The 9435-nt window shown below is 45.8% G+C and overlaps 1 pseudogene; it reads right to left on the bottom strand.

The window, feature by feature from the left end:
* Positions 1–2719: 2719 nt before the first annotated feature.
* Positions 2720–6240, bottom strand: LOC119352066 (annotated as a pseudogene).
* Between the last annotated feature and the right edge of the window lie 3195 nt (positions 6241–9435).

Consider the following 9435-nt stretch of genomic DNA (forward strand, 5'->3'; position numbering starts at 1 on the left):
TCATGATAAATGTTTATTATTCATGCTAGAATTGTATTAACCGGAAACTTAGTACATGTGTGAATACATAGACAAACAGAGTGTCCCTAGTATGCCTCTACTTGACTAGCTCGTCAATCAAAGATAGTTAAGTTTCCTAGTCATGGACATGTGTTGTCATTTGATGAACGGGATCACATCATTAGAGAATGATGTGATGGACTAGACCCATCCGTTAGCTTAGCACTATGATCGTTTAATTTATTGCTATTGCTTTCTTCATGACTTATACATGTTCCTATGACTATGAGATTATGCAACTCCCGAATACCGGAGGAATACCTTGTGTGCTATCAAACATCACAACGTAACTGGGTGATTATAAAGATGCTCTACATGTGTCTCTGATGGTGTTTGTTGAGTTGGCATAGATCGAGATTAGGATTTGTCACTCTGTGTATCGGAGAGGTATCTCTGGCCTCTCACGGTAATGCACATCACTATAAGCCTTGCAAGCAATGTGACTAATGAGTTAGTTGTAGGATGATGCATTACGAAACGAGTAAAGAGACTTGCCGGTAATGAGATTGAACTAGGTATGATGATACCGACGATCGAATCTCGGGCAAGTAACATATCAATGACAAAGGGAACAACGTATGTTGTTGTGCGGTTTGACCGATAAAGATCTTGTAGAATATGTAGGAACCAATATGAGCATCCAGGTTCCGCTATTGGTTATTGACCGGAGATGTGTCTCGGTCATGTCTACATAGTTCTTGAACCCGTAGGGTCTGCACGCTTAATGTTCGATGACGACTTGTATTATGAGTTATGTGTTCTGATGTACCGAAGGTTGTTTGAAGTCCGGGATGTGATCACGGACATGACGAGGAGTCTCGAAATGGTCGAGACATAAAGATTAATATATTGTACCATGTTATCCGGACACCAGAAGTGTTCCGGATAGTTTCGGATAAAACCGGAGTGCCGAAGGGTTACCGGAACCCTTCCGGGAAGTTATGGGCCTTAATGAGCCTTAGGGGAGAGAGAGGGCCGCAGCCAAGAGGTGACGCCCCCCAGGGGGAGTCCGAATAGGACTAGGGGAGGGGGGTGCGGCCCCTCTTTCCCTCTCCCTCTCCTTCCTTCTTCTCCTAGTTGGACTAGGAAAGGGGGGAACCTACTCCTAATTGGAGTAGGATTCCCCCTCCTTAGGCGCGCCCCTTGTGGCCGGTCGGCCTCCTCCTCCCCTCCTATATATACGGGGGAGGGAGGCACCCCATAGACACACAAGTTGATCTTTAGCCGTGTGTAGTGCCCCCCTCCACAGTTTTTCACCTCGGTCATATTGTCGTAGTGCTTAGGCGAAGCCCTGCGTCGGTAACTTCATCATCACCGTCACCACGACGTCGTGCTGACGGAACTCACCCTCGGCCTCAGCTGGATCAGGAGTACGAGGGACATAACTGAGCTGAACGTGTTCAGATCGCGGAGGTGCCGTGTGTTCGGTACTTGATCGGTTGGACCGCGAAGACGTTCGACTACATCAACCGCGTTACTAAACGCTTCTGCTTTCGGTCTACGAGGGTACGTAGACACACTCTCCCCTCTCGTTGCTATGCATCTCCTAGATAGATCTTGCGTGATCGTAGGATTTTTTTTGAAATACTGCGTTCCCCAACAATTGGTGCCACACCAACTCCCCGACCTATTCGCCGAACTCCAGAACTCCCCCCTGCCTTCTCGCCACATTAGGTAGCTTGAGATTGGGTCCCTCGCTTGGACCCTCTGAACGATCCGCAATAAATTTGTGATCCAACGCATTCCTCTTCGAGGGGCTACCGACGCTCTCTTCAAACTGTCTGGTTACTTGCAGCTCTGGCGGCCGCTTAGCCGCCCACAAGACCAGGACGCCATCTCCGCCTTCATCGCCGACCTTCAGTCGATGGCCGTCCGACTGTCACCGCCGCTCCCTCCGCCACCGCCGGAGCCAGATTAGGCGCCGGACGTGTTCTCCGGCTCCCCTTTTTTCCTTTTTTGTTTGGGCTTGTTGACTTATTGTACTTCCTCTTGTGAGACTTGTGTGTGTGTGTTCTGAACTAGTCTTTTGTATATGTGCTTTCTGGCGGTTTGCTTTATTTATAAAGCGGGGCGAAAGTCTTTTTCGGTATTAAGAGAAAGGACAAGAGACTGGCGTTGTCAAAATCATGATTCTACCATAGGATTCTGTGACTTTGCAATCCAAACTGATTAGAATATGAAGGGTGCTATGCGTCCGCCGGATGACAATGGGATCTTATCGGCTGCTACTAGTCGTTGGATGGCATGCACGACAACTGCCTGATCTGACGCAATAGGGCCTCAACCGTTTGCAACATGGCTTATGTTGCGCTCAGGGCCATGTTGCGCTCCATCCATACACACTACTACTGAGAACTTCTTCAGATAAGTATAATCGATTGATACTTATTCCGTCTTGCCACGCCCAACACATAGTCTGTCATATTCATGATGCCACTATATCAACAAGACATGACCAGGAAGCTGAGAAAAATAGCTATTTCTGAATCTTTACTTGAGATCCGCACATTAAGCACGTTCGACATGACCAAACAAGCAAATAAACATAAAAGATGCAGAGACAGAATCGCAGTGCAAAGCCAACTACAGGCACATTCGTAAACGCACATACGAGCATAGCATTTGGCAAATGTCAATATAGGGCGGACATGCAATCTAGCTACTCCATCTTGGAGGCACCAATAACGGCAACCTTTGCTTCAATGCAGCATTTCGTTTTCACGAGATAACCATTTGAAGAGTCCTTGAAATCTTCCAGCGATATGAACTTGTCCCATCCCCAACTAGTAGCATTCTTTGAGAACTCGCACCGGCCTATCATTTTCCAAAACAAAATAGATAAATAAATGTGTCAATCAGTAAATGTGATGATGATAATTTCGCATCTGAACTGCTAAAGAGCAAACCTTTTTGTCCATTGTCCTTGCCACTTCCCTGGTTTTTGATGCGTATGTCCAATTGTACCAGGTTCGCGGAGTTCTCATGGAGTATATCCGTCACCTTCATGGTCAGGGACAAGGAGATAAAGTTTCTATTCTTATCGAATCCAGATGGATGGATGGTGATGAACCTGAAAATTAGGGAGCATCGCATAGTTTAGTACATCATTGATAAGAAAAGGTGGAACTCCAAGGGTCTTTATGTTCAAATATGAATTTAGTAAATTCAGTATAAACCCAGTAATTAAGTGGTAACACTATTGAGTCATGCTAAGCACTGCAAATTCAAGATGGTAAGTAAGTATCACCATTTGTGTCCATGGAGCTCAAAATCTGGAGAGTGGCTCGGGCTTTTCAGCGCAAAAAAGTCCTCGATGTCCCAGGTGTAGACTTCTGGAATACTGGAGATTTTGTTTATCTTCTTCTGAACAAACAGCTTCTTTGTCGCATCATTAGTTTTAGCAGCAGTAACTTTGATAAACTCTACACCGAAAGCACAGCTGTTTTCGACGAGGAATCCAGAGGACTTTTCCTTCAGTGTGGCGAGGGGGATCATGCATGATGTCCCCGACCTTGTGCTTGTAGTCTGAAAATTGTGGCACACTGCAAACAAAATATTCAGTTGTAATGTTTGTCGCGAAGAAGGTTATATGTTACACCATCAATCTAGTATCCAGCTAGCTAGGAAGGTCAAAGAACAGAAATAACAGGTACCTTGAGGTTGTTCATGATGCTTTCCATTTAACTGGTCATATATAAAGAACTTGTAAGTTGCCTCCACGACCGTGTGAGATCTCACGGATGCTGGCGACAGCTCAAGCCGAAGAGAAACATATTCATTTTGGTCGCCACTCTTGGTGTCCCTTGGGTTCAGTTTCAAGTACCTGCGAATCAAGTCAAATGAAAGGTCGCCTCAAAAGAGAAAAAAAGGTCAAGCTAAATGAATAGAGGAAACAAGTGAGAATGAATTTTGATCATGATATGCTATGGGGAACAAGCTGAAAAGATATAGTATAGCATGTTAATTGTACCATCTGAGCCCACTGATCTCAAACACCCTGGAGGCTGTCCATCCTTCCTTTATCTAAGTCAAGGAGCGAGGAGAAACCGTCGATTGTCCACTTGAAGGTTGTCTGCTCCACAGGAGAAGGTGGTGCCTCGACGGCTTTCTGGACCTGTTCCTTCTTTGAATGGCCTGCGACAGCAGCAAATTCTTACACAACCAGTACAATATCAAAAGATTGTTACTTTGGCAAAACATGTGGTGAAAGGAAAGGCAGAGCATCTGCTTTTGCATGGTATAATACATTTATGTAAGATAATTCAATTTTTATCTGAATTTTGCTAATAAAAGGAACATTCTGAATCTTTTTTTTATAAAATCAACGATCTAGAGTTCTAGACTAATTCAAGTAAGAAGAAGAAAAGATGCCCAAAAGAGTCCCTTACAGCCACTAGAAACAGCAATGCTTGCATCAGTATAGTAGCATCAATCAAAATAACACAATACATTATGCATAGTAGGCAGGTCTAATTATTAAGGACAAGCAAAGAGAAGCTGAAAACAAATCATTACTGCTGGCGCCAGTAACACACGAGTTCCCCATAGCTCTTGGCTCTTGCACTTGCTCTCTCCAGGATTCCTGTGCAATCGAAATCAATCACCAAATCACCATGCCATAAATCAACAACATATAATTGAGACTTAAAAGAGCATACAGAGTAGTGCACACTATTTGAAGGAAAATAAACTTCAAAACATTCATGTTTATTTTGGCTGTGTGCATCATGATGATGGGTTCCCCCCTTTTTGAAAAAGGAAACATGATAATATTCGTAGTGGGTGCAGATCTCAACCAAACAAGTACCGGGAAAAAAAGGAAACGACCAAGAGATGGAAAAATTGAAACGGAAAACAGCAGCACTTCGACCACGATAGGTGAAAACCCTCATCAAGAGACCCAATAACTTGCGTTAGGAAACCAGAACGATGGCAGTTGTGAACCGTGGTGCAGTGACAAAATAATTACCGCAAAATTATGAATGAAGATCAAGACCTCAAAAAACAAAGAAGACTGAAAACCACAAACCATCCACAACTCGTGAAAGATGGCAAAGTACACAGCTAATCACAGTAGCGCATTCATATGTCGCAGAGACGAGATGGCGGCGGCCGGCGGAGCATACCTCGGAGACGCAGTGCGTTCCTTGCCCACGTTGGTGCGGTACTGTGGCGCCTTAAACCCTCCTAAGCGGAGGGTTTTATGGAGGCGCAGGGGTGATGCGATATGGCAAGCTCGACTCGACCGGGTTCGGTTGGTTGCGCAAGGCTGATCCAGTCCCTTCATTTCCAAAACAGAAAAAAGAAAAAGGCCCCAAAAGATAGATATCCTATTTGGCGCTTCACGCGCCCACTCCTACTGTTTCTGCAAACGGGCGCTCACACGCGCGTCCAGTTAGGCTTGAAGCCTGTTTCATTTTTTTTTCTTTCTGTTGTTAAAACCAAAAAACTGCACTAAAAGCAACTCTGACGCGCCGACCCAAACGGATGATGATTTTGTTCGTATTTTATTCGTTTGGATCGGCTCGACGGACATCCATGTTCGCTTTCGTGTTTGGGTTGGCGCATGCGTCCAACGCTGACCCGATCCATTTTATAGGTCGCGCGAAAAAAATAGAACACAAATATTTTGAAAATAAGAAAACATCAATGCCGGCCACAAAGGCCGGCTAGAGTCCACACATCCACATTTACATTAACTGAAACATTAATTGAACTAAAATTACGAGGCGGCGCGCTGCCCTAAGCATTCTTCTCCTCGTCGTCGGGGCTGGTGAGGTCGATCAGCATCGGCACCGGGCGAGCCCAAGGGAACGCCATCTCCCAGGCTGCGGCAACGTCCTCCGCCGCCGGCTAGGGTGCCCCACCCCGGGCACATCGCTCCTCCTCCTCGGCCTCGCGGCGCTCCTCCTCGGCGTCGCGCTCCAGCTGCTCGAGATACTCGCCCTCGCGGCGCTCCTCGGCCAGTCGGCGCTGGCGCCATTGCTTGAGGTAGGCACGCTCATGCGCCTCCGTCACCCTCATCCAGACCGGTGGTGCGCTGACCCACTCGCGCACTATCTCGGCCCAGGAGTAGCGCTCGATGAGGGTCGGCTCTGGCTCGGCCTTCACTGGGGACGGCGGGGCCAGCGGCGGCACGATGCGGTCGCTGGCCGCGGACAGCGCCATGGCCTCTGCCATGCGCGCATGGTAATCCGCCTCCTCCCTGCGTCGCTCCTCCTCGCTCTCCCGGAGGACATCCGCCGGGTGGGGACGCGGCGGACACCGAGAAGGCGCGCGAGGCGTCTGCTTCGCGTCCGCGCCGACGCATTTCTGTCGCAAATGGGTCCGTGCGGACGCGTTTTGCGAATTGGTCAGCGCGTTGGACCTCTATTTTCGTCCACGCCGAATCCAAACGAAGACGGCGGAAAAATGAGTACATGCGTTGGAGTTGCTCTTACCAGCCCTACCATCCTCACCATACATGCTCACTTACATATTCTTCATTCTTTTCTTCTTACATGTTTTCTTTTTTCTATTTATTTTTCCTTATTTTAATTGAACAGGTTTGTTCAATTTTTATCATTTTTCCTTTTTTGGTAACTTGAATGGTTTTTTTAAAAGATGATTTTTTTCAAACTCTAGGAACTTCTTTTTCAAATCGACGAACATTTTTCAAAATCGATGAACTTTTTTTCAGAATTGAAGAACTTTTTTCAAATTTGATGAACTTTTTTCAACTTTGATGAACTTTTTCAAATTTAATGAACTTTTTTTCAAAACCAAAGAACTTTTTATCAAAATTCGTGAACTTTCCTAAAATTCGACGAACTGTTTTTCCAAATTCGTGATTTTTTCTCATATTGACGAACTTTTTTTCACTTTGTACGAACCTTTTCAAATTTATAAACTTTCTGGAAGTTCATTTTTATTTTATTATTATGAATTCTTTTTATTTTCTAATTTATATTATAAAATAATACGCATAAGAAGATGAGTATATATTACTCCTACATGCTTATGTTGTATTAAAAGAAGGGTCTAATAGAGTATTTTCCGTATAGTGGACAACAAAGGGCCTTCGGCCTAGTGGTTATTACCTAAAAGGTTTTAGGTTATCAGGCAGGATCGAATCTTGTCCTTGAGGGCCCGCTCACGGCACTCGTGGCGCTCCTCGGCCAGCCGGCGCTGGCGCCATTACTTGAGGTAGGCGCGCTCATGCGCCTCCGTCACCCTCATCCAGACCGGTGGTGCGCTGACTCACTCGCGCATTATCCCGACCCAGGAGTAGCGCTCGATGGGGGTCGGCTCCGGCTCGGCCTTCACTGGGACTGCGCGGCCAGCGGCGGCAAGATGCGGTCGCCGGCCGCGGACAGCGCCATGGCCTCCGCCATGCGCGCCTGGTAATCCGCCTCCTCTCTCCCGCTCCTCCTTCTCGCTTTCCCGAAGGACATCCGCCAGGTGGGGATGCGGCGGACACCGAGAAGGCGCGCGAGGCGTCTGCTTCGTGTCCGCGCCGACGCATTTCTGTCGTAAATGGGACCGTGTGGACGTGTTTTGCGAATGGGTCAATGCGTTGGACCTCTACTTTTCCGCGCTGACCCAAACGGACGACGGCGGACGAAATGGGTACCTGCGTTGGAGTTGCTCTTATCAGCCCCACCACCCTCATCATACATGCTCACTTACATATTCTTCATTCTTTTCTTCTTACATGTTTCTTTTTTTCTATTTATTTTTTATTATTTTATTCGAAACAGGTTTGTTCAATTTTTATCATTTTTCCTTTTTTGGTAACTTGAATGATTTTTTTAAAAGATGATTTTTTTTCAAACTCTAGGAACTTCTTTTTCAAATCGATGAACTTTTTCAAAATCGATGAACCTTTTTCAAAATTGAAGAACTTTTTTCAAATTTGATGAACTTTTTTCAACTTTGATTTTCAAATTCAATGAACTTTTTCAAAACCGAAGAACTTTCTATCATAATTCGTGAACTTTCCTAAAATTCGATGAACTGTTTTTCCAAATTCATGCTTTTTTCTCATATTGACAAACTTTTTCACTTTGTACGAACCTTTTCAAATTTATAAACTTTCTGGAAGTTCACTTTTATTTTATTATTATGAATTATTTTTTATTTTTTAATTTATATCATAAAATAATACGCGTAAGAAGTTGGGTATATATTACTCCTACATGCTTATGTTTTATTAAAACAAGGGTCTAATAAAGTATTTTCCGTATAGTGGACAACAAAAGGCCTTCGGCCTAGTGGTTATTACCTAAAAGGTTTTAAGTTAGCTGGCAGGATCGAATCTTCTCCCTGAGGGTCCGCTCATGGCACTCATGGCGCTCTCGCGGCGCTCCTCGGCCAGCCGGCGCTGGCGCCATTGCTCGAGGTAGGCGCGCTCATGCGCCTCCGTCACCCTCATCCAGACCGATGGTGCGCTGACCCACTCGCGCACTATCCTAGCCTAGGAGTAGCGCTCGATGGGGGCGGCTCCGGCTCAGCCTTCACTGCGGACGGCGGGGCCAGCGGCGGCACGACGCGGTCGTCGGCCGCGGACAGCGCCATGCGCGCCTGGTAATCCGCCTCCTCCCTGCGCCGCTCCTCCTCCTCGGTCTCCTGAAGGACATCCGCCAGGTGGGGACGCGGCGGACATCGAGAAAGCGCGCGAGGCGTCTGCTTCGTGTCCGCGTCGACGCATTTCTGTCGCAAATGGGTCCGTGTGAACGCGTTTTGCAAATGGGTCAGCGCGTTGGACTTCTACTTTTGTCCGCGCCGATCCAAACGGACGACGGTGGATGAAATGGGTACCTGCGTTGGAGTTGCTCTTACCAGCCCCACCATCCTCGCCATACATGCTTAGTTACATATTCTTCATTCGTTTCTTCTTACATGTTTTATTTTCTCTTATTTTATTCGGATCATGTTTGTTCAACTTTTATCATTTTTCCTTTTTTTGTAACTTGAATGATTTTTTTAAAGATGATTTTTTTTCAAAATCTAGGAATTTCTTTTTCAAATCGATGAACTTTTTTTCAAAATCTAGGATTTTCTTTTCAAAATCTAGGAATTTCTAAGAGAGTGTTTTCAACTTTGTTCATCTTCGTTGTATTTTTTTCTTTCAATTTGTTCAACCTCGCAAGGTTCTTGGGTTTCACTCATTTGTCAAAGAAGCAACTTAGTTTTACCTCTTCTCTTTCTCTTTTGTTTTTCCCTCTGGTGCCATCCTAGATCTCGGGACGAGATCCTCTCGTAGTGGTGGAGTGTTGTAACGCCCCGAGACCGATGCGCCAGGTGTCTTCCAGTTATTCGCTATCTTTGCCATGTCATTTGCTTGCGTGTTGCATCTTGTCATGTCATCATGTGCATTGCATCATCATGTTTTTC

Source organism: Triticum dicoccoides, chromosome 1A, assembly GCF_002162155.2.
Source record: "Triticum dicoccoides isolate Atlit2015 ecotype Zavitan chromosome 1A, WEW_v2.0, whole genome shotgun sequence".
Lineage (NCBI taxonomy): Eukaryota > Viridiplantae > Streptophyta > Magnoliopsida > Poales > Poaceae > Triticum > Triticum dicoccoides.